We start from the raw sequence: 25,859 nt of genomic DNA, 5'->3' as shown, positions 1-25,859 counted from the left end.
AAGCCATCACATTGGGAGATCAAATTGGAGATTCGGTATCTCCAAACTGCAAAAGCCAGCGAATCGTTTGAGAAATACTCTTGGGATCTCTTGAGATAAAGTGCAGTGTTTTCGTGTTAAACCTAACTTTGTAAGGAATTATCTCTTTGCCTCATGCACTCTCTCGTGGTGTAAGTACTTATCAAGTCGTGCTAGCAGCTGCAAGGTCTTTAGTTCGAATTTCGGTAGGTCTCAATTGTTTTTTTGCGTTTCTCGCTGTAAATATTCTAAAAGTCTCTGCAGTAATGTCGAAAGTAAAACACGCTGGACAATAATTTGCTGCCATCTACATTTGGTCGATGAAGAGAGACTTTTAAAATGAGGAAGCATATAAGAAATTATTGCATGCATTTCTAGTGCTGCAAGTGGAAAGCAGGAGCAGTTAACAACTTCAAGACTCGTGCTTCGAATCACAGAGACAGCCCTAAATTATATGGATTTGCCAGCTTTATAATTAATTGAAAAGTATCTACTGGTTCTAAAAATTTCAAAAAAAAAATTATTGAAGAATTTAAATAACAGAGTATGTTCGGAACACAAGTAACGATAGCAACAACTGCCGTTCCGTTTTTTTACTACTTTCATAGCTATTGCCAACTTTCTAGTAGGATCAGGTTTTATTTACCAATGTATGGTTTATTATTATTATTAAATCTATATTTCTGGCCTTATTATTCGCGTGCTTAGCTTTTTTTAGGTAAATTAAATGCAATAATATCATATCATCTGTTAAATATTTTAAGAAAAATAACCTGGCATTATTTACTGCAATTCTTATCTGAGAGTTTTGCTCTTTAATCTTGCTATAAAAAATCATTATAACACGTAGTGTAATCAGTAGTTTAAAAAAGAATTCTTTCGCGGAAGCAAACTTATACGATGTCATCTGACATGTCAGATACTTCCGACTTTCAGCAGGAAATTCCAGACTCCCGACAAGAATTTCAGTGTGTATTATTTTTCAAGCCAGTTTCAGAGTGCAAGTCGCATTACGAGCTTGTAGAAATCAAACCAGTAAACAAAATAAATCCGCAGAAGAAATCATTTCGGATTTACAGCCGAAAAAGCAACGTTGTTTTCAAAATAAATGTAAGTGGTCCTGAACTATTGGAAGTCTGGCCTTTGATTGGAATTATTAATAAAAATAGCGAGGTAAGTTAACATATTTTAAAACATAAGTTTTATTATAAATCTTTTAACAGTTATACGTTTCTTTCAAAATTATTGTATAAGGCATTTCTCCCGCCTTCTTAGCATGTCTTCGTAGTGTAGTTGTCAGCACTCTCAAAGCGTGGTTCTAGTCCCAGCAAGAGCATTGCTCATTTTTCATCTCTCTTGCTTCGAAATACGCTAATAACTCTACAGTGGCACCCCCAAACTAAAAGGGTGGTGAATGATGATTCTTCACCCCCAGGATTTGGCGTTTATGTTCCCTAATCCCCAGTCGCCCTTTAAAAGGGGGTATATAAGGTATTTCTCCCGCCTTCTTAACATGCCTTAGTATTTTAGTGGTCAGCACGCTCGAAGCGTATTCGAGAGGTCCGTGTTTTGAGTCCCGGCGAAGGCATTGCTCATTTTTCATCTCTCTTTCTTCGAAATAACCTAATAGCTCTACAATAGTTTTACTTAAAGAAAAAGAGTCTCCTAACTATATTGTACAAAAGTTAAGAAAATAATATTATCAATTCATTATGATATTTTCAGTTTCAAAATGAAAATGTTAAGGGTATTGTGTGTGCGGAAAATATCGCAGCAAAAATATCACAGACTGAAAGGTCACGCGATTCAAAACATCGTAAAAAAACACAATGGTAGAAAAGAAAACGACCCACTAATAAAGCAACGCGGTGTTTAAAATCTTGACAGAAATAATGCAGGAAAGCAATTTTGGAGATTTAAAATAATCTACTTACTAAACGCTGGCATAAAAAGTAAATCAGTGTGCAAAACAATCATAAGGTGATAACATCGTACACTTCTAAAGTCTCAACTACATGCTTGCTGTTGAACAGGCAACGATCCATGAGCATAAAAAAAATGAAAAATATTCCTCCTCCATTACTTGAATTTCTTTGAATTGACGAAACTTTTTAACTCAAATTCACGAAAGCTTAAGCAATCAAAACCACAAAATGAATATAAAATGCAGCTATAAATAGTAGTTAATAGAATATAAACTTATGGAGTTATTTATACAGAATCATTATTTGATATCATTCACTTTGAAAAAATTAATAGGTTTTCAGGAAATAACAAGTTTAAAACTTTTAAAATCTGAAGACGTAGGTCTACGATGTTGTCGTCACGCAATATTTTCCTGGTGTTTCATTTTTTCCATCATGTTATGCATGACGATGTCTTAAAAGTTTTTATGGCAGCATTTATTTCTGCTATAATATTTTATACAACAATGTTTTAGAACTGCGATATATTCTCATTGCTTTCTTTTCTTAACAGGGTGTTTTCTCCTTGCTATCGTCATGTTTCCCTCTTATGTTATTTTCTCTCTGACGTTTTCAGGGCTGCAGGTGAAGACATCGTGGCCAAAATCGTCGCAGAGAAAAGAATGCAAGGCGAAAAGATTTCCGTAGGAGAAAAGCATGAAGAAAAATCACAGTTCTAAAACATCGTTGAGCAAAGCATCGTCGTCGAAAATATATCGGTTCTAAAACATCGTAGTTTCAAAATACTGTGATAAAAAATAAAGCAGCCACAAAACATCGCATGATGATAACATCTGAGACATCTCTTTTTCAGGCTTTGAAAGTTATAAATGTATAATCGCTTAAAGATTTGTGGGGTCAAGAAGAGGTCCGTGACACTTAACCGACACCAGTTAGCCGATAGGACATTTAGCCGACACGGACACTTTGCCGACAGGTCATTTAGGCGACACGGACACTTAGCTGACAAAACATTTAGCCGATAAGGACACTTAGCCGACAGGACATTTAGCCGACACGGACAGTTAGCCGACAGAACATTTAGCCGACAAGTAATGACCGACACAGAGAGTTACAGGCCGACAGGACATTTGACCGCCACAGAGAGTTAGCCTCAGGACATTTACCTACGGGACACTTAACTGTCAAAACTTTTAGTCAAAAGGACACTAAGCCGACAGTGACGTTTAGCTAACACGTACCCAATAATTATTTAAACTTACTACGAATTACAAAATTTCTCGACATATCCATAAGTTCAATATTTAAGTCATTTTTCCCCTATCAGTAAAATTCATTTTTTGATTCTTAAAGATCTCATATGTGCTTTTAATCATTGGGATAATTTAGCATTGTTTGATGTGTATCGTGCTGTTTGGTGCATATTGGCCAAATTGAAAAAGCGCTGAAATGTTTCGTCAGGGAATATGAATTAAACTTCGAAAGGAAAAAAGGATTTTTTTTAGCTAAGTATGGCGGTAACTTAATTACATTTGAGATCTTCAGAAATTATACGTAAAGCTTCTTTATTTAATCAACTGGGTTCCTTTGAAACACTTTCACATTATTAATAATTTTTCTTGTTTACTTAATGATATTAATTTCCCAATCTCGTTCTTCCAAATGCTTTCAAATTTCTAATACCTTTAGGTTTTATTACTATTTTACTCAATACATCATGTTACATTCTTTGCCTTACAAAATCGTTTCGCTCCTCCCACTAATGAAATTTCCTTTCCCTGTCATGAAAAATCTGAAAAATGCAATAAAAATTATTGTTATTCTTAAATCATACTTTTTATAGAAATATATGGTCATGAAGGGTTAGTTTCTAAATATATATTATTTTGTTATTAGAAACAATTAAAAAAAAGTGAACTTTTAAGACAAGGAAAGGGATAAATTATTGTTCTCTATAATGGGCTGTTCATGCCACCATAGTGTCCCGTCGGCTAAGTGTCCGCGACCGGTCAAGAAGGAATATTTTTAGCTCCATATTTCGTACTTTTTAAGTAAATAAAAAATTTGCAGAAAAAGTAAGAATTTAAAACATTCAAAAACTGAAAGTGATTAGAAAATTAATGCTACACATATCAGTTAATGTAATTTTAAACTTATTTAGCTATATTTAGTTATTTATTAGGTTATTATTTAATTAATGTCTTTTATAAAGTTGTATTGGTAGTTTTCCATGAAAAATATATTTGAAAAAAAGATTAGAAAAACGAACACGATAACTGCACGGAGTTACTTCTGTCGCAGCTGTTAAATTAATTACCGAATTGGTTTATTAATTAATGATAAAATTTTTAAAAAGAGATTAATTAATTAAAGACCTTTAATAGTTAACTATTTAAGTTTAGTATTCTATTAGCAGCTATAAGTAGCATTAATTTTCTTCTCATTTTTAGTTTTTGAAGTTTAAGTTTCCTTCTTACTTTCTCAGTAAATGAGCAAAGCATCGTCGTCGAAAATATATCGGTTCTAAAACATCGTAGTTTCAAAATACTGTGATAAAAAATAAAGCAGCCACAAAACATCGCATGATGATAACATCTGAGACATCTCTTTTTCAGGCTTTGAAAGTTATAAATGTATAATCGCTTAAAGATTTGTGGGGTCAAGAAGAGGTCCGTGACACTTAACCGACACCAGTTAGCCGATAGGACATTTAGCCGACACGGACACTTTGCCGACAGGTCATTTAGCCGACACGGACACTTAGCTGACACTTCATATAGAATCCCGTTTTACAAAAGAAGACTTAAAAGTGGCAGCGATTTGTTGTAAACCAAACATTCGCGTATGCGGTTAAGGATTAAAATGCAGGTGGGGAGTGGCACCAGACTTCGTCGACTGAATTCAGGCAATGATGGCTTACCTGCACCACGTTTTAATTCCAACGCCCCTGGCGAGTCGTTTAAGTTTCTTTCGAAGCAAGAAAACATGATAAATAAAGTTTCCCCTTTCTAGGATTCGAAACACATATTTTAAAAATCTGTTAGCCAGATGACTCACTCTTGCACCAAAAGCCCCCCCCCCTCCCGAGGAATAGATCATTCCTTACAGAACTGCAAAAAATTTTTTTCTTAGGTCACTCAACTCATTCACATAGGCGTTCAAGGTAACTAAAATTGGATACGGCAAAGAAAAAATGGAGTAATTTTGGCAAGAGTTTAAAGAAAAGGCGCAGTATTTCCTTTTGACTCGTAATTTTAGTAGCGAATGCAATAAGATTATGGAAATTTTTGAACGTGATGAATATTATTTATTTCCATGAACAAGGACGAAGTAAATTATCGACATAATACTTTAACAAAAATGCAAGTATTTATGGTTCTTGACCTTAAAAATTAAAAAAAAATAAAATTTTTATATGCAAACAGTTTTATGATAGCGAAAGAAAATGAAAAAATAAAAAGGGGTAATTTGTATGTCCACTTTGAGCAGCCAACTAAATTTATGCTGGGTCGAAATTAAAAGGAGGATGGCAGTTTTGTTGTCATTTTCTATTCCAGGTTTGACCAACCCCCAACGATAACACAGCCAGGGTAGCTAACACGATAGCGATCAAAGTGGCAGTTCACCTGTAAAGATCTACTGCAGATTAATTGGGAAAGGAAAAAAATTTTGAAAGAAATAACAGCATTAAAATGAAATAATTTTCGAACTGCATTTCATATATAACATACCCTCCACAGCCCGGGCTAATGCCAGGGAAGCAGATCACGGAAAATTAAAAACCACAGATAAGTCAGACTACCAAGTTCCATGCCCACTGAATGAGTTTATTTCCTAAAAACTCAGTAATTTTACTTTGCTTTTGAGGACTTTTAAATATTTGTCAAATTTTACTGTGTATTTTTTATTTAAGCGTTCTTTTAAAACTGTATTCGGATCCACTCAATAAAGTCCAATAGAATTTCAACAGAAGTCACTGCTGTCTTGGGACTAATGTAATTGTTGGTATCTTCTTCGCTAATATTATATTCGAATCCACTTTAATCGATGAAGTCCAATAGAGTTTCAACAGAAGTAACTGATGCCTTGGAATTAATGTAATTAATTGTTAGTATCTTCTTCGCTTCTACTGAAGAAGTCCAATAGAAGTCACTGCTGTCTTGGAATTAATGTATGTGTTAGTATCTTCTTTACTTGTACTATATTCGAATCTATTTTAACCGATGAAGTCCAATAGAGTTTCATCATAAGTCACTGCTGCCATGGGACTAATGTAATTTTTAGTGTCTTCTTCGCTTATTCTATATTCGAATCCACTTTAATCGATGAAGTCCAATAGACTTTCATCAGAAGTCACTGCTGTCTTGGAACTAATGTAATTGTTAGTATCTTCTTAGCTTGTACTATATTCGAATCCACTTTAATCGATGATCATCAGAAGTCACTGCTGTTTTGGGACTAATGTAATTGTTAGTATCTTCTTCGCTTGTACTACATTCGAATCCACTTTAACCGATGAAGTCCAATAGAGTTTTATGAGAAGTCACTGCTGTCTTGGGACTAATGTAATTGTTAGTATCTTCTTCGCTTGTACTATATTCGAATCCACTTTAATCGATGAAGTCCAATACAGTTTCATCAGAATTCACTCTGTCTTGGGATTAATGTAATCGTCTTGGGACTAATGTATCTTCTTCGCTTGTATTTTTAGTATTACTAATCTGCCTCTTCTGTTTTTGTGACATTTGAAACGGTATTCGCATCACCCAAATGTTAAAAATCCGGCTCAACGTCATTGCAACAGCTCATTAAAACGTCGACTCAATTGAAAATCCTTCATTGAACCATTTCTCGATGTTTCCCTTTTACGAAGAATTTTATATTTTCAATGTTTTGGCGAAAACCGTCAGTTATTGCCAAGAGTTCTTCAGAATTAAATAAACCTCCAGTTTCTATACTATGTAATTTCCGATCATGTTATGAATAATACTCCGATTTCTATATGCTTCTGTATGATCAAATGTTTAGAGCAGCTCAGACTTGCGCATGTTTGTTTTTTACGCACTCGAAAGCATAACGTAGGAAGTGCGTGAGCATCGCCAAGCACGGATAATCCGCAAACCGGATAATTCGTAACAAGGGAATCGAGAAGGCACTGCAATTTTTTAAGCTTTTTATGAAGTGTGGATGGGAATAAAGAATAAAGACTGTATGGAAACACCATAATACACACAAAAAAGAAAATTATTTTGCACATTTGATTTAAATGCAAAATAATAAAACTCGGAATTTTTTTATTAAAACACAATGCAAGTCATATTCTTTTTACGCATTTCACGATGCTTGAAAATTTTCCAAAGTATCGACATTACACTTAGAAACATTTCGAAAAATTAAACAGCTTTTAGAAAATCTACAACAAAATTATAGATATTTAATCCTTAAAAGGGAACGAATATATTTTTTGTTATTAAAACTAGTTAATAATTAAATTTCAATAAGGAAATTTTCTCTTCTTTGAAAGAGAGTTTTATTCTCTTAGATAAAAATAGTTTTGAATATTCTTAAGGATTAATTTTCATGGAGATGTATAACAGCTTGATTTCTAAAACTGAAAGACATAAAAGAAATACAAAACAAAACTCTCCCATACCGATTAAATAATAAACAAGATCAAAACTAATGGAGAAGGTCAAATGAAACATCACAAATCCTTTAAAAAAAGAGAATTTTGGAAATAAATGGAACATAATAAGGAAACCACACTGAAAAAAATAACTTCAATGAAATCCTAAAAAAGCATTTATTTTTCAATGAAATCCTAAAAAAGCATTTATTTATTTTTTGCAAGAAAATCAGATTCTACATTTTAGTACATTTTCACTCTTCCAAATAAGACTAAGAAAAAATTTGAGGGCACTAAGTACAGATAACATGAAATGATGAGGCTATTCAATACAAAGGACATAAAGCAATTAAGACATCAGGTTCGGACATTCATAAAAGACAGTTCATCACACGTGCTCATTAGGTATTACATGCGTCCATTACGTAGCTCATTACGCATAAAATACTCTATATAACAATGAATGAAAATGAAAGAAAAGGGCTAAGAGTTTTTTTAAATTTCTCACTAATTTACTACGAATCCGATTAATTACTTCTGTTATTCAATCTTTATCTATTTTATTTTATAAATTAAAAAATACTGTCTCAGTTTTTTTTTCTGATATTCAAAGTTGAGATTTATGAATATTCCCTTGTTTTTATCTTTAAAATATTTTCAAAAATTAGATTTTTAGTTAGGAAGAGAAGTATTTATAAACCTTATTATCCTGCTGTTAAATATCAGTGAAATAAAAGAGTAAATTACGTTTTTACAGTGCTTCAGCGTATTGAATTTAGTTTCTTTGTTTGTTTGTTCGCATGATTGCCTCAAATTTTGAAATTAGTATTTCAAGTCTTTGTAGAATCTACTTTCTTGAACTCTTTCAAAAGTACGTAGATGTGATGGCAATATAATACTCTATAGAATCATTTTCAAAGTTCGATAGAGATTCTTTTATTTATTTATTTATTTAATGTTGAATATTTTCTATTCCGTATCATCGCGAACACTTAAACTAATCAATCATCTTATAATTTTGATTCTTATGTTATGAGAGATCAAAAATAAGCTTCCAAATCATTGTTCTCAGATTTTTAACTTAATTTACTGAATCTTCGCGATTTTTCAAAACGTCATACAGATTTTGTTTATTTATCCCGTAAGTGTTAACAATGTTGGAGTTTTACTTCTGAATGAAAACTTTCTAAATATTTAACTTAATTTATTTAATCTTCGTTATTTTTTAAAAATCATTCAATGCTGGTTTAATAATTGTGTAGATCTGAACAATGTTGTGATATAAAATCGAAAAAGTCTGTCGGTCTATGGGTCCGATAATTATAAATGAAATAGGATATTTAGATAATGACATAGGATATATAAATCAAAGAAATAAATTAATGAGAACTCTATACTCTGGGAAAAAAATGCAGTCGAAAGATTTGTACAGATGTTACGGTGAAACACCGAAATCTGGAGAACGTCGACTTTCACCGCTGAATGTCAACATTCACATAGTCTCTTGGTGTATGTCCGAAATATTTTCCAAATACTCTTATTTCTGACTTACACAGGTCAATGTAGACATTCACCATGCACTAACGGTGAATGTTGAACATATAACAATATTATATTTTCCTCTCCGTAATTCAGTCGCGAATAAACGCACTTGAGACTTGAAATAAGAACTTAAGAACATGAGAACCTAAAACACACAATACATTCAAAATGAGAAAGGAAAATAATAGAAGTTAAAAACTTACTTAATTATACAGTACGTTCTAAATGAGAAAATAAAATAAAAGTAATAAAAAACTTACTAAATTATGTGATTCAAATCTTATTTATTGCAACAACTTAAACTATTATGGCACTTTATGACCTCTCTTTTCCACTTTCGCCAGAGCATATCTGTGATTGTCGACATATACCGGTGAGGGTCCGAATATACAAGAATGTAGTGAAATATTCGGTCTTTCACCGACGTATTTGGTGAATGTTGATATTCTCCGGTGAAAGTCGACATTCTCCAGTTTCATTCTTTCACGGTAACATAGACATTAGAATTTTTTTGGAAGCTGGAGATGTGAAAAATGAGCAATGCCCTCGCCGGGAGTCGAACCACAGACCTTTCGAATTCTCATAGAGCGTGCTGACCACTACATTACGAAAGCATGCTAAGAAAGCGGGAGAAATACCTAATTAGGTTTACCTGCAAAATGTTTCACAACTGCTCTTTTCACGTCATCTTTCAATTAAATATATTTCCTCGAGCGTCATATTTCAGTTAGAAAGACATATCGTAATCACACGGAGTTAAATCTGAGGTGTCAATAGGATGAGCAAGCACCTTACCCACAATGATCTTTTTGAATTGCTCTGATACGTTGCTATTTTTTATTAATTGCTCAAGGAAGTTCGGGTATACATCCTGCTCAGACTTCGTTCGTGGGAAGAGAGTCATGAAGAATGAGCAAAACAGCCACATTTGTTGCTCTTTCCTTGCATTTTAATCTCCTATTACTCAATATTTTCTTCTGAACAAGAGCAATATTTTCTAATGTCAACGTTTCCAATTGTCGGCATTAACGAGAATTGTCTAAGAATTCCCAGCCCATTGGATATTGCTTCACACACTCTTTCATTGCGGAATGGGAAGAATATAAATCAGCGCATACAAAACCAAACATTGCTTTATTCCTTTGATATTAAACCTTCGTTAACCAGTAAACAGTCTAAAGTAATTCGACTGTAATTCGAATCAAGTAATAACTTCATTTAGTAAATAGTCGAAAACGAAAGCAAGCGGTTTCTCCAATGAAACTTTTAAATTTGTTCATTTAGCATTCCCACTGCATGTTTGCAAAAAGAACCTTTTGCTAGTATACTTTTTGTATCTGATGCCAGAAACTCCTATGTTGTCTACCTACGTATTTCGATGCCGAAAGCGTCAAAAAGTTCATAAATTCCTCTAACGACTCATTGACAATTTTTGTCACATAAAAGGTTTTGTAGCAAGTTAAAGGGTTACAGCCGAAAATATCGCGGAAGAAAACGTTGCGGAGAAAACAACGCAATGCAAAACGGTCGTGGTACAAAACATCGTAGGAGAAAAGACAGCAAAGCAAAAACATCGCCGTGGTACAAAATATTAAAACACCGTGGTACAAAATATTGTCGTCGAAAATAAAGCGATTCAGAAACCTCGGAGATTAAAGAAACATCGTCATCGAAAATATCACGGCAAAAAAATAAAGCTCCTACAAATCATCGCATGACGATAACATCGCAGACATTCGCTTTTCAGGTTTTAAAAGTTGTAAATGCATATTCGCATAAAAATCTGGAATTTCAAGAAATGTTAACGACACTTTAAGAATAAACGAAAACAAAAGAAGATATTATCCACCAAAACAATACCATATTAACAAATGTGAAAGTAAATAATTTGATAATTAACTAAGCAATTTTTGCAGAGGTAATCTCACGCAGTTATTTATCTTCCTTACATGAAACATTATGCCTAAAAGTCAATAAAACAGATTAATTTATTGATGACTTTTATTAATTAACTATTCAAATTTAAAATTCTCTCAAGTGCTATAAGCTGCATTAATTTTTTACTCATTTTCAATTTTTAAATGCTCAAATTTCCTTCTTATTTTTTCAGCAAAAATTTATTGGTTCATTAAAAAATATGAAATATAAAAGTAAAAATATCTATCTTTCCTTCTTGCGTTTCCTTCATTATGCGGAAATGGATTTACAGCTTTTAAAATCCGAAAAGCGCATACATGCGATGTTATCGTCATGCGTCGATTTGTAGGTACTTTATTTTTAACCACGATATTTTCGAAGATGATGATTTAAACTGCGAAGTTTTTGAACCGCTTTACTTTCGACGACGATATTTTGTACCACGATGTTTTAGAACTGCGATGTTTTCTCTTTGTTTTGTTTTCTCCCTTGATGTTTTGTACCAGGACGTTTTCGTCTTGTGTTGTTTTCTCCCCGATGTTTTTGCCGCGATGTTTTCGGCGGACACCAGCTAAAGATGTTTTCAATTCCTTAGCTTGTAGCTGAAACGTGCTCCTCATTATTATGTAAAATTTCTTCGTGTTAGGCTAATTTTTTTTTAATTCCTTGTTTTCTAGCTAGAGCACGATCCTCAGAACCTATTTTCTTCAAATTTGTAACCATTTTTTAAATTGATCGAGGCTTTCTGTTAAACTTAAAGTTGTCATATGTGTTTCTGGTAGATCTGGGCTGAGGTGTTGGCATTTTCAGTTGTAACTTGCTCACGCATTTCTAAAAGCTCTTTGTTTTGTCAGCTCATTTGCTATGTTAGTCTTACAGCTCCCTAATGCCATCACCATCCCTTTCCATATATCTAACTGCCAGGCAAGACTGACAACTTCTCCTATTACATCAGTGACTAGATCAATTTATGGTGTTGCTTCCGTCTCGAATTCGAAGACGAATGGATAAGTTTTCTTTTAGTCCCCATTCGAGGTCTTTCGAGAAATTTCATTCCAGGATTCTCTGACAAAAATAAGGAACCACATAACTTCAACTTCGCACAAGTCGTGCTCGGTTTGTTTAGTACTAGCACACTAGGGATCTCTGCATATGGGGAAGGATACCTTCGTGGAGTATTTTGTAAAGGAAACTGGCTCATATACGTGTTACACATGCAGAAAACCATGAAAGCACTCACGCTGCCAGCCCGTTTGCTTGGCATCGAAACCCAGGTCGGAACTATCAATATTAATCCATTTTACCGCTCGGCCGCTGTTGGTCGCTCGCGCAAGTTTGGACGAGGGTATTACGGTACATACATGGAGCACAGATGAAATTTGGAACAAAATTTGGTTACGTATGTCATGCTATGCTCTGTATTGTGCTGCAAAGTAAAATTGGATACGAGCCGAATGCACAATCCAAAAGCAGCTGTTTCCGAAAGCAAAATTATTAATTTTAATTTTCTTTTACAAAATTTTTCTCTTTCCTTTTTTACCAAAATGATTTTTTTAATCTAAAGTTTGAATTTTAATGATTAAATATTTTACAGCGTCATTAGTAATTTTTGGAAGTAGGAGATGTGAAAAATAAGCAACGCCTTCGGCAGGACTCGAACCTAGACCTCTAGAATACGCGCCGAGTGTGCTAACCGTTACACCCCGAAAGCATGCAGTAAGGAGGGAGAAAATACCTTATAATTGATCAAAATATATGTAAACATTAATAATAATGAAGTAAAAGAAAATTTTTCTATGTTTATTTTCTGCCTGAAATCTAAAAGTTGGCTGGTATCGGGTAGTAATTTCCGACGATTACACTTTGAGATTCAAACACATTGATAACTAAATGTTAAACGCATTCATACGAATTGATTAAACGGATTGATATTAAACGCATAATTATAACGCATTGATAACTAAAATTAAAATAATTTCCAGATTGACGTTTATTTCAAATAATTCAAATAGGTTAAATTAGTTGCTATATTAGATCGACCGTCTGAAGCGCAACCCTGGTTGGCATTCTGCCAAAACACACAGACTCGTCCAAAAGGGACGATATTACTTGCTGCGACGTGAAAAGTCTTCTCTTCTCCGGAAAGAGCTATACTGGAGGGAAAGAAAGTCCCCAACCTTCCACCCTATTTTGAGAATAATTCGGTCCGAATGGCGCATGCGTGTTGTTTGCGCTCATGGTCGAGGATGAGGCGGTCGAACTATATTTAGTATATTTAGTATTTAAAGTAAACGAACTACGAAAATATTCCACGTGGTACAGAATTTGAGAATACAAAGTGATAGCCTATTATCTTTCTTAATTTATTAAATGCTTCTTTGATGCATAGGGAAAAAATACATAAAACTTACGCAAATAATTTATAAACTCGTTTATTTCTTACAACTCATTTCAGGCACAACCATTTATTACGTTTTGAGCTTTATAAAGTTCGTAACCTTGGAGTAAAATAACCGTAAATTAGCTTTATCACCAACTGAAGAGGTTCATCGGTCAGTCTGCTTCTTTTTACTTCCTTGTACGAAGTAAAAAGAAAGTAATGTAATCGCGAAAAGTTTAAGGCAGCATACTTCAACGAAAATATCCATTTTGACCGCTATCGAATGCAATTTAACGATGTTTTTGTGTGATATCTGTACGTAAGAACAAAATAAAAGACTCGTTTCCTCCAAAAAATTATAAAACTGCTTTAAAATTAATTCTGAAGAGAATTTTGTCTGTACGAACGTACATCTGTACGAACGTATGTACGTACGTATCTCGCATAACTCAAAAACGAGTAGCCTCAGAACGTTGAAATTTTGTATATAGGACGGCTATAACATGCAGATGTGCACCTCGTATTTTGGTTGCAATCGGCCGCACCAAACGCATATAAATATATTTATATATATATCCACTCTGTTACCCGGCTAAGTGATCTCAGTTTCTTTACTCTTATATGTTTGTAAATTGTACATTTTTTTGCTTTAAAAATGATTGAATTATGTTGTTTTTATCTTCCGGTTAAGGTTTTTATGCCTTTAGTAAATCTGTATGCAGTATTATTAGAATTATCAATAATTTTAAAGTTGTTTAAGTGCCGCTAAGCCTGTTTTTAATGGCGGCCATTAATGTTTACATTTGAAACAGGAGACCAGTGGATTTGTTGCCAATCTAGAGAAACTTAGGTTCGCAACAACAAAGATAACGCCTTCATTTATTATTTAAATCATGCTTAATACTTTCTGGAATTTTTTCGAGGAAATAAGTGTTTAAGATTTACTTCGTAATTTTTAATATAGATATTTTGAGTTTTTATGTATTTTTGCCTTCTCGCGAAGTGAGAACTGAATTAATTGAATGAGAAATACTCAATCGTTTGTGGAAAACTGTTCCTTTTTTGTTTTGTTTGCTTAATTTATTTTATACATCATTCTAGCTTTATTATAGTATTTGAATAGAACATGTGGCAACGATTAGATAATTCTGTTCTTTAAATGATATAAATTTTGTGCATTATGAGTTATAATAAGAACGAAATATAATACTGTTAAGTGAATCTAGCGCCAGAGTTTCGCTATGGTAAACACATACTTGAGTGAATTTTAAAGTATGCATTTATTCTATTGTGGTTTATGCGGTGTCGGCGAAGTAGATTTAATTCAATCCAATAAGTTTAAATGAAATGCAAGAAAGAATGCGTATAATTTAATATTCCGTACAAGGAAGTCATGTGGTGTACATATCAGATTTTTTTTTGAACTGCGGAAAAACGTGTTCACATGCAAATGTGTTCCTAAACAAAGCGATTATTCTTATTTCAAAAATTCATAACTAGGAGTATTTATGATTTGATAAGCATTGAAAAGATTAATGAAATATGTATCTTAAAATCTTTGGATAATATTTATATCACAGTGTAAATTAAATAGCTCCATTTGCAAATTATCCGAGGCAAATTACGCACGTTTGTTTTTAATGGAACGAAAATAATGTAAAACTGAACCCAAAATCATTAAAAGATTAAACTTCTCTTCAAATTCTTACCATAATAATTTATGTCATAAAAAAGCTAATTAGTTTACGGGGATTACATTCAAGGACCGCGTAAAACATCTTCGGTGGGCGCACGCGGCCCGCCAGTTTGGGACCACTGCCACAGCATAAGCATAAATTCAGCTACTTTGCTATATTTGTTTAATTAATTAATTAATTACTTAATTGCTAATTAGCTATATTTGCTTAATTAATTTCTATATTAGCTATATTTGCTTAATTAATTTCTATATTAGCTATATTTGCTTAATTAGTTACCTATAATTAGCGCTGAAATAGGAAAAGTAATTAAATTGCTAATGGAAAGCATTAGCATTTTGAAAAATAATATTTAATAATTCAAATAATTATTAACATCTTATTAGAATAAATTAGCATCAATTTTGCGTCATGAAACTCGGTAGCATCTAAAACAAATGACAGCCAAACTATGCATTGGCAAGAGAAGATTCTGCTTATGTTTTGATGTAGGTCTTTAAAAGATTTTATACTTGCATTGTACTTGAGTTTTTCTTTTTCATCAGTGTTACCTTCCTGTTTGAAATATATTCCTGATATTACGGCCTAATAGGTAAGCTCGAAGATATTTAAAACTTATTGAGTCTTTTATAAGTTCTTTTTTCAATACTTCAGTTTAAATTTTGTGAAGACTGTTAATTTTGATTTGTGTTCTACTTGAAGTAAGCAAGCTTTCTAACTTGTTAAATAAATATTTCGTAGCTAGTCTAACTAATAGTTCTTTAATAAAAGCGTGCTAAATATAGGATAGTGTTCTTAAACGGCTTAGCTTTGTTAAATGCACGACATATCCCATTCAGTGCTTAAAAACTTAATAAAATTTTTGAAACTTAAATTGCAACATAATTAACGATTAACAATTCATTATCTTATCGATTTTATCGCTTAGAAAGTTCAGATACCACAACTGCCATTTTTCTTGACAATGCGCTTACCTCTTGAAATAGTTAAATTTATGTAAACAAGGTAAAGCCTTTAAAACTCCATGCAGTCATCAGTAAATCCATTTATTTAGGAATTTATGATTGAGTGGCAGAGCTGCGGGAGCAATATTTTTCGCTTACTAAATTTCAAAACAAACATGGCTATCATGTCTATGAAAGGAAAATTTACTATTAGCTTTCCTGCTAAATATGTTTGCTGAATGGTAGCTGTTGATGGGTATTTATCATCCGTTATGAGCAACAGGAAGTGCGGTTATTCGAGTAGTTCAACTTGAAGGGCAGATTTATAACCAGCTTGCTTCGTCGCCTGCTTGTAAAGCAAACCAGAGTATAAATAAATCACTTTATCACTAATTTATTCTGAATGAATTATCTTGCATACAGGGGTATGTTAAAAACCTTATGCCAATCTGGGGCGTCAAGATTTATTTTACTTTATTTACTTACGAGCAGTACCTAACGACTTTTCGTTAAAGTACAGGTCAAAGTAAAGATGATTTTACATTTAAAAAAATTCTTAAACAATATAGAAATTCATGTAAAAAGTGTAAGCTTTAATTTTTAAGTATGTGTTGAAAGAATGTCTTACTATAGATAAATCGTATTGAGCTTCACGTACAGAAAAATCTTGTAAAAAATAAAAAATAAATTCGTACAGAAATTAGTTTCTTTTTGCAGGAGGAGGGCAGTAAACGAAAAATCGACATGTCTTTCCCGGTATAAAAACACGAATCTTCCAACTGCTAGGTAGATGTTTCATGACATCATACATGGCAAGAAACGATAATTTCTTATAAACTGAAGAGTTAACTTGAATCCTGAAGCCACCGTCAATATGACTTCATAGCTGCCGACCGGTAAAGTCGGTTAACACTGATAGTTCAGTCTGAGATTCAAATCCCGGCAAAAATGGCTGGCTGCTAGAGCGTTTTCGTATTTTTCCCCATGTAAAAACGAGCATCCTCTGTTCAGTATCTCTCAGAAAGTTCTCCACGAAGGCATCTCTCACCTTACGCGGATACCCCTTGAGTGCTCGGCCGTAATCAAACAGACAATCAGGATTTATAAAATATTACTTTAAAATATTTTTTTATAATTTTTAATATAAACACATTTGTAAATTGCTTCTAATCTAAAGTATATTATAAAATCTTTGATTAATAAACTCAGCGATTTCAAAGCGAGCAGTGGGAACACTGTACGCGGAAAAAAAATTATCTCCAGCGCGCGAGACTGTCTATCTGAAATTCTATAGATATGCTGTTTCGAAATACTTTGTGATATTGCTGTTAAATTGAATTTTATGTGGTTTAAGTGCAAAGAAAATTATATGTAATAAATAAAGTAACACACAAAATGTTAAACAGACGCCTCTTTTGGCGTAATATAAAACCTGAAAAGTTCTAAGGTATTTTCTCCCACTTCCCTAGCGTGCCTTCGTTGTGTAATGGTAGCACGCTGGGCCGGTATTCCAGAGGTCCGTGGTTCGATTCCCGGCGAAGGCGGTTGCATATTTTTCATCTCTCTGGCTTCCAAAAAATCCTATTTTTTTAGTTATTTTACTGTTAGTATCTTTCATGGAAAAGCAATTACATTTATGTTATAGAAAACTTCATTGCGTTTTACTGCGCAAAATGTATTTGCACAAAGTTCATATTTCAGGAGAAAATATAATATTAAGGAGCTGCATTGATTTATACATAATAACATGATGCAGAAAGTTTTTAAGCATTACTTTATAATAACTCACATTAGGAATTATTAATAAAATTATACTAAACTTCTGAATTTTTTTAGATTTCATTTAAACAATTAAATAATCTTTGAAAAATTAAGCATCACTGTAAATGTCATATCATTAGAATTGTGACATTGTCGGTTATGCAAATATTAAAAAAATAGATATTAAATTCAGTAACATTAATAATGTTACGGATTTTGTATAATGTAACATGAAAAGTACCAAGAGGCGCAACGTAGCCAGAAAAATACGATTACAGGGATTACGTAGCCGGAAAAATACGATTACGGACTACGTAGCCGGAAAAATACGATTAAGTCTACGTAACATTGAGTAAATGGCTATCTTGCGAAACTGTTGATGGTTTTGGTGTCTAATTTTCGCCAAACGTCGCCAAACTCGGCGACCATTTTGATCCAGCCCTTGTGTACCTGCAATTGGTAGTGTAATTGAATAACTTTTATTGGCTCTATGGCCCTTATATGAGCCCTCTCATTTGATTTGGCCCTTATATGTAACTTTAGGTGTACTTCCAGCAATTTCGAGAAATAGAAGGTACTAAAGATTTCTTGGCGGCCGGAGTAAAACTATTTACTCCTCGAGAGAGCATCAGTTCAAAGTCGACTTCAGAGTAGAGATATTTCCATGTGAGCTTAGCTCTTAGATGAGATTTGCATTGCGTTGTGTTTAACTTTCTTCGTAGTGTGAAGTATAACTACTGATTGCATTACTATATTATTGTTAAATATTTAAATATATTAATTATTAATTAGTAAGTATAATAATGAACATTAATTATTTATACCAATATAAATATTCAGAAATAAAAATTATTATTGCATAAATAACAAATGCCAGTTGACTAATACTAACAACAATAGCTACGTAAATTATCCCAATATACTATCTTTTATTGATTTATTAATTTCTTTTTCAGTTAAACCTTTGTAATATTACATATTAATTTAACTGAAATGTAATATTTGTAATATTACATTTCAGTTAAACCTTTGTAATATTACACCAATCTTTAATCGAAAATTATCTAAAATCTAAAAATCATTCTTAAAAATCACGAGTTTATCACGATTTACAGATAAATTTAACAATTTTCTGACATTTTCGTAACCAAGGTTATTTTAATATTATTGCGGTTAGTCACTTGCAAGGGTTGACCTTCGTTAAATTGCTTTTAATGCTCCAACGTCATTACGCAGTAGGGAAAAAAAAAGAATAAATAGCACTTCACTTTTCAGCTTAACTCAATAGTCACTTGACGACGATCGCGTGCCACGTGCATTGCGTCTGCCGTTGACGCGAAATTTGATGCGATGGTTAAGTTGCGCAATAAGCGTCAAGTGAAAAATTGGACAGTTTCAACTCAGCACAGAAGAGATCGTTTAAGTCTGCGATTTGAAGTATTCTATTTAGCCCAAATGGGTCGCCCAGAAGGTCTGTTAGTCTCAAAACGGCATTTTGCGTCGAATGACTTATCAGATTTTTACCACCATCTGATAAGTCATTTTTGGCACCATCTGATAAGTCATTTTTGCCACCGGACTTATCAGATACCCGAATGACTTATCAGATTTTTGCCACCCGATATTATCGCCCTGCATTACATTAAAAAAAATAAATAATGAAGAATCTCGAATCTGAATGTCGGTATGCTACTCGCATTGTGAACATCGACGGTACCTAGAGCCATCAAATTTTGAATAACGTAATCCTCCACGCGAGTATGGGCACATGCAAGCCCGAATTTTGAATTCGTTATCTTATATATTTCATACTTTTTAAACTGTAACGAATTTTTGATTAAAAAATTCAACGATTTCAAAGCGAGCAGTGGCAACACACTGTCGGAGTAAAATATTTTTATCTCCAGTGCGCGAGACTGTCTATCGGAAATTTTAAGGATATGTTGTTTTAAAATATTTTGAATTTTTAGCGCAATGTAGCGTTAATCAAACTGCTCTGGAAACGTGTATATGTCTGTAAATGGTTTGCGCGTAATAAAGAATTCGAAAACTTTCAGAATTTGGAGGGGAGGGGGGTATTTTTTTTTTCTTTATTGGGCAAATTTGACTTCGAACCCTTTTTTTGGATCTAAGCGGCGTTTTTCTGGACATGTGAAATTTAAATAACAATGTGTACTTTTTTCAGTTTATTATACTCAGCAAAACATTTATATTTAAGAAATATAATTTGGTTATGCAGATGCTTTATTCATTAGCTGCCATTTTCAGTGGTTTCCGGAGTTTCATCTGTAATTTATTTATTAGTCCAAAGGGGCTTTGTCCCTGAAGGACTATTGTTTTCGTTTTGTGATTTTGGGTTGAAAACTTTAAAAGGCTGTATCACTTTTCAAATAATTGCCACCAAATTATATTCGAAGAAATTAAATAATGAAGAATCTGCATAAATGTATGTATGTTTCTCGCATTGTGATAAAACAACGGTACCTAGAGCCATCCAATTTTGCATGACGTTATCCTACTGCGAATATGGGTATCTGAAAGCCCAAATTTGAAATTTGGAATTCGTTTTATTATCAATTTCATATGTTGTATAACTTTAACGAATTTTTGATTAACAAACTCAACGATTTAAAACAGAGCAATGGCAACACTGTACAGGGGGAAAAATACCTTTTTCATCTCCAGCGGCTTGGAACTGTGTATCGGAAATTCTAAAGATATGCTCATTTTAAAATTATTTTGTGACATTGCTGTTGAACTGAATTTTATGGTTTAAGTGCAAAGGACATGATATTATCAAAGAACATGATATTAATAAGTGCAAAGAACATGATAATACTAAAAAAATCTGAAACATTTAAGTTTTTTTTTTTTTTTTTAATTTTATGGCGGAAAGGTTTTTTAAGTTTACATGCGATCCGAATTTCAGAATAAAGTAATGTATGCTTGTATTGTTCTGTGAATTGTTTTTTACCTCTAACGTAGTGGTCTTAAAACTCAAATTGCATTCTATCTGGAAATAGCTGAAGGTCCAGAATTCCCCCCCTTTAAAAAATGAAAATTTTTATTAACAAAATAAAGAAGTATTTATTAAAAAAATACCAGTTTCTCTTACAAAATTTTTGTCAAAGCATACATGCATAAACAATAATAATAATAACATCCAGAAAAAAAATCAATTTTTTTTTCGATCTGTAATCTAAAGTTTGGTACTTGCAAGATATTTTCGTTCCTTACACTTTATAATTCAAAAATATTAGTTGGTAAATGTTACATTTTCAGACCGATGTATTGTTCTAACGTATTAAATTAATTATTAAGTAACTAATTTTAATTTAAACTAAAACTAAACAAATTATGAAGTCTACGTTTTTAGGAAAAATATCTCAAGCGGGACAAAACTTGAGAATAAATAATACCGACCTAGTATCTCTTTAATTTATTAAATTATTCTTCGACACCTAAATAAAAATACGTATGCTTATACGTAAATAATTGTAAACTTCCTTATTTCTAACTACTTGATGGCCTTTCGATTCTGATCAAATTTGTAGTCGTGAAAAGAAATATAAGAAATTATCTTCAGCGTAGTTCACAGATGCTCTTTGGCTCTTTTTCACAGATGTTCTTACTAATTTTTAACTGTATAAAAGAGTCGTTCGTATATAAATGTTTTCTCAAATAAAGTCATTATTCTTAGTCCAAAAATTAGTAACTGAGTTTACTATTTAGTTTTTGACAAATACGAATAAAATTTAATGAAATCTCTATCTTCACATCCTTGAAGTAGAAGAGTTGGGTTACACTGGAAATTAATCAGTTCCATTTATACATTTTTCTGTGCTTTATTCGTGCTCGCTTTTAAGAGGGCTCATACACCTTAAATCCCTGACTACATAATATAGCTGCTTTGGAAACGAGTAACCAGAAAGTGTGTGTTGTCACAAATATTTTTGTAATTTAATCCGCTTTGTGACAAAATTGTTCGTCATGTTTCCACCTTGCGCGCAGGGTATTTTAATAATGGCTAACGGTACATACTTGAAATTGGATGGAATTCATTATATGAGCCCTATCTTTTAACTGAACTAAATATCTGATGAATATTTTAATATTAAAAAATTTTATGGACGAAAACATTACAGATTTTTTTAATAAAATACATTTTATAAACTCGACTCCACACAAAATAAAATTTTAACATGAAATTCTTAGAATTTTTGGTTCACAGTAGTTTCCAAATGTTATAAAAGCTATATATTAAATATGGAATTAAATTATGCAAAGAATGTTTTAAACTGTGTGCGCAAGGTGGAAACATGACGAAACATTTTGTCAAAAAGCGGATTAAATTATAAAAATATTTGTGGCAACACAAACGTTCTGATCACTATTTCAGAAAGCAGCTATATTATGTAGTCATCTGTAAAATGTTGGAAGTAATTGCTCTTAAAATAAATAAGTTATTCAAATTCTTGCAGCAGTCGCATATTCGAAAATCTTATGGGTTTTAAGGTGTACTTATGAAAAGGTTTTAAGGTGTTTTTAAGGTGGTTTTAAGGTGTACTTATACTTTTACGGTGTCTTAATGGAAGTGAGAATAATATAAACTCCGATTTCAAATCAATAAAATCCAGAAATGCCTGCAGCGCCACATAAAATTTGATTCAACATTAAAATTAAAAATATTCAAAAACAGCATATCTTTAGAATTTGCGATAGACAAAAATTCTGAAGCTTTCAGATTTTATATTACGTACAAAGGGACTTTTTTTCATTTACACACACATATACGTTTGGAGCGCATATAGGCCAACGCCCGTTCGGTCAAATATATTTAAAGACAGCATAACTTTACAATTTCCAATAGGCAGTGTCGCGTGCTTGAGATAAAAATGTTTCATTCCGTTCGCTTTGAAATGATTGAGTTTGTTAATCAGAAATTCGTTAAAGTTTTAAAAAATATGTAATGTGTAATAAAGCAAATTCGGAATTCGAGATTCGGGCTTCTGGGTGCCCTCGTTCGGGTGGAGGACTACGTTATTCAGAATTTGATATCTCTGGTTACCGTTGTTTTTTTCACAATGCGAGAAATGTACCGTATATTCCGGCGCATAAAGAGGACCTATAATACCAGATTAAACTAAAAAATTTTTAAGTTTATTCGCCGTATAATGCGCATCATTTTCTTTATGAAGAAATATGAAAGTTACCTGTGCAATGGCTCTTAGCTTTTGAAGTTATTCGAAGATTTTTCCTCTGCCGTTCGAAGAATGGTACACTGAATTGACATTATTGAAATATATTCGCGGACCGCATGAAATTGCTTCGGAGGCTGCATACGGACCATTGGTTTGAGATTATTGCTCTAAGATGTCAAAGTTTGCATTATATCATTCGTTTGTTTAGCAAACTTCGTATCGAAGCTACCAGTTTAATTTCGACAGAAAACCCCCTACATTCATTTCTTACTCATTCCTCCCAGTCAGGTAAACTTTTTCTAACAGTTTTTGTAGTTTTTGCTGAAGGTAATGCACGATATTTCGTCGAAAACTGCGTATTATTGCGACATTTTTAGGGGATGTTTATTTAATTTTATTTATATTTTGATAAGAAATGTTCAGCATAAAACGATTCTTCAGTGTTCAGCACATCAAAGCTTTATGACTACAATAACTACCTGCGTCGCTCTTTAATTCAAACTGTTTGTTTTCCTATCTACTAGTTATACAATAATCAGTATTAATAAGTCATTACAGCTTACACGATTATAAATACATTAATCTATACTTTTAGTTAGATGTTCTCTGCTTAATAAGTCTATACTAATACTAAACCATACAATTGAAACAACGTACAATAATAACTTTAAAACCATACAATAGCAATAACATACAGTAATTACTTTAAACCATACAATAGCAACAACATACAGTAATAAATTTAAACCATACAATAGCAATAACATACAGCAGTAACTTTAAACTACCATAGCAGTAACATACAGTAATAACTTTAAACCAAAGAATACCCTCAAAAGCATGCTCTATATTACAATTCAATTAAGATTAGGCCGAATCGCACTGTAAAGTATTTCATAAATATTCCTCCTACGTCTGACTCTCTGATTTAAGATTTTCCTTGTCATTTTTAAAAGAATTATCACATTCCACTATACGTGCTCTTCATGGTGTTACTAGGTCCAGCTAACAAGAGAAAAATCCATGGTTTGAATCCATGCGAAGGCGCAGATCATTTTCTATTTTTCCTCTTCAAATGTATAGTGGTATCTACAATGGCTATCGTAGTAAAAATTGGATGGATATGTAAGATTTATTATTTAAATCCATCAGTTATTTATAATTTCAGGCTTTACTACATCTTCTGCTTTCCGTTTTCTCTCCAGAATATGAATTGACTTAGTGAGTATTTAAGCTGAGGTTTCTGGAATGTAAGACAAAGCGTGTTTCTACCCTCCGAGGCCACGTGACGTAATCCCTGCCATCTGTGATAAGTTTGCTATTATTCGGCTTTGCGTTATTGCTGCAGATATATGAATCGTTACGCCGGTTAGAGATTTTGAGACAGCTTAGATTAAAATTTAACTATGTAGTCTTTGTCGTTGAGTCTATATTTCCAACTTGAATCCGACTGTTACTTTAGTTCCATCGCAACAAGCTGCGTTGATTCTGTTAACACAAAAATGTGCACTTGTATTCAAGTTTGTGTTTAAATAAGAAGGTTAATTTCAAATCTCACCAAGACTTTGTAGTGAATTTCAGCCACAACGATAATTCGCTTTACGTTTATTAGGAGTTTGCAACAAGTTTATGCCAAAAGGCAAGCCAAACTCTGCAGATGATAATTCCTCACTGCACAAATTTAATCAATTTATGATATTCTAATAATAATAAGGTACTTTCTCTCTGCTTACCACATGCATTCGGGTAGTAACTGGAAAGTATGTCCGGTTTGTAACCGGAAGTTCCAATGTTTGAGTCCCACAGAGAGCACTGCACGTTATTCACGTCTCCTGCTTCAAAATACCTAATAACTTAAAAAACTGAATCTCGCGCCTCTTCCCATCCGCGTTTTAAGTGAACCATGATGTAAAGACCATGCCTACTGTCGTGTGTAAGTGGTTAATGTCTTTAGTTAGCATATGTAAGATCCATGAATCCAATCCCCGACAGCGGCACCGCATCTAAAATATCGTAAAAGAAAACTCATCATCCCCTGGATGTAATCAACTGGTTCTTGTGCCTCTTCCCAACTGGCGTTTAACTGGGGAAAAATATAAGAAATTTCCGCGTTCCTCCAAGCGGGCTCTGATGTATCAGTGTTTAGCACATACAGCTGACAACTCGAAGATCCGTGGTTCGAATTTAGCTCTGGCACAATTGATTATATATATATATATATATATATTCTCTGGCTCTGTAAATTCTAAATGTCTATGAATTCTTATATTATATACTACACTATTTTGCATATATTCTAGATTTTGAGTAACTCTCGTTCTCTTTTCAACTCTGACAGTATCTTATGTAAATAAAGAAGAAGAAAAAGAAGTGCAATAGAGGAGGATAATAAGTGCTTCCTCGCTCCGAAACCAAATAATTCAAAATCAAAGTTGGGAAAGTTATCAAAAATGAAGTTATAAGTAACGTCTTCAAGCAACGAAAAAGATGTCTGTCCCAGCTTTAAAAGTTAATGGAAGAAAGAAGTAATGAGAAGTAATGATCTTTCTCCGCTACATTTTTGGCTGTGGACACTTTTACTACATCGAAACATCTTCGATATCACGACAGCCAAAAAAGAGTATTACGCCTTTGATTTAAAAAATAAAGGACCTGTTTTCATTTAATTGCTTTTTCCGTTTTACCTTTTACGTACTCAAAATGTTCTTTCTGCTTTCCCTATAAAAGAAATTTTTCGTTAGATATTGATATCGGCATGACTAAAACACCGTCTTTTCATACGAAGACTTTATTTCGTTCCGAAATGCTATGCATTGGAAAGAGAATTAGAAATATAAAAAAATGGATC

The 25,859-nt window shown here is 32.9% G+C and overlaps 1 protein-coding gene across 1 annotated transcript in view; it reads right to left on the bottom strand.

The window, feature by feature from the left end:
- The window catches only part of LOC118200447 (protein tolkin-like), a 584,765-nt gene that overhangs the window by 293,047 nt on the left and 265,859 nt on the right, over positions 1-25,859 (bottom strand). The window lies entirely within an intron of this gene.

The sequence above is a fragment of the Stegodyphus dumicola genome, chromosome 7, assembly GCF_044657685.1.
Source record: "Stegodyphus dumicola isolate Sdum_Otavi_A_Nest chromosome 7, ASM4465768v1".
Lineage (NCBI taxonomy): Eukaryota > Metazoa > Arthropoda > Arachnida > Araneae > Eresidae > Stegodyphus > Stegodyphus dumicola.
This window is presented reverse-complemented; position numbering and strand designations above follow the sequence as displayed.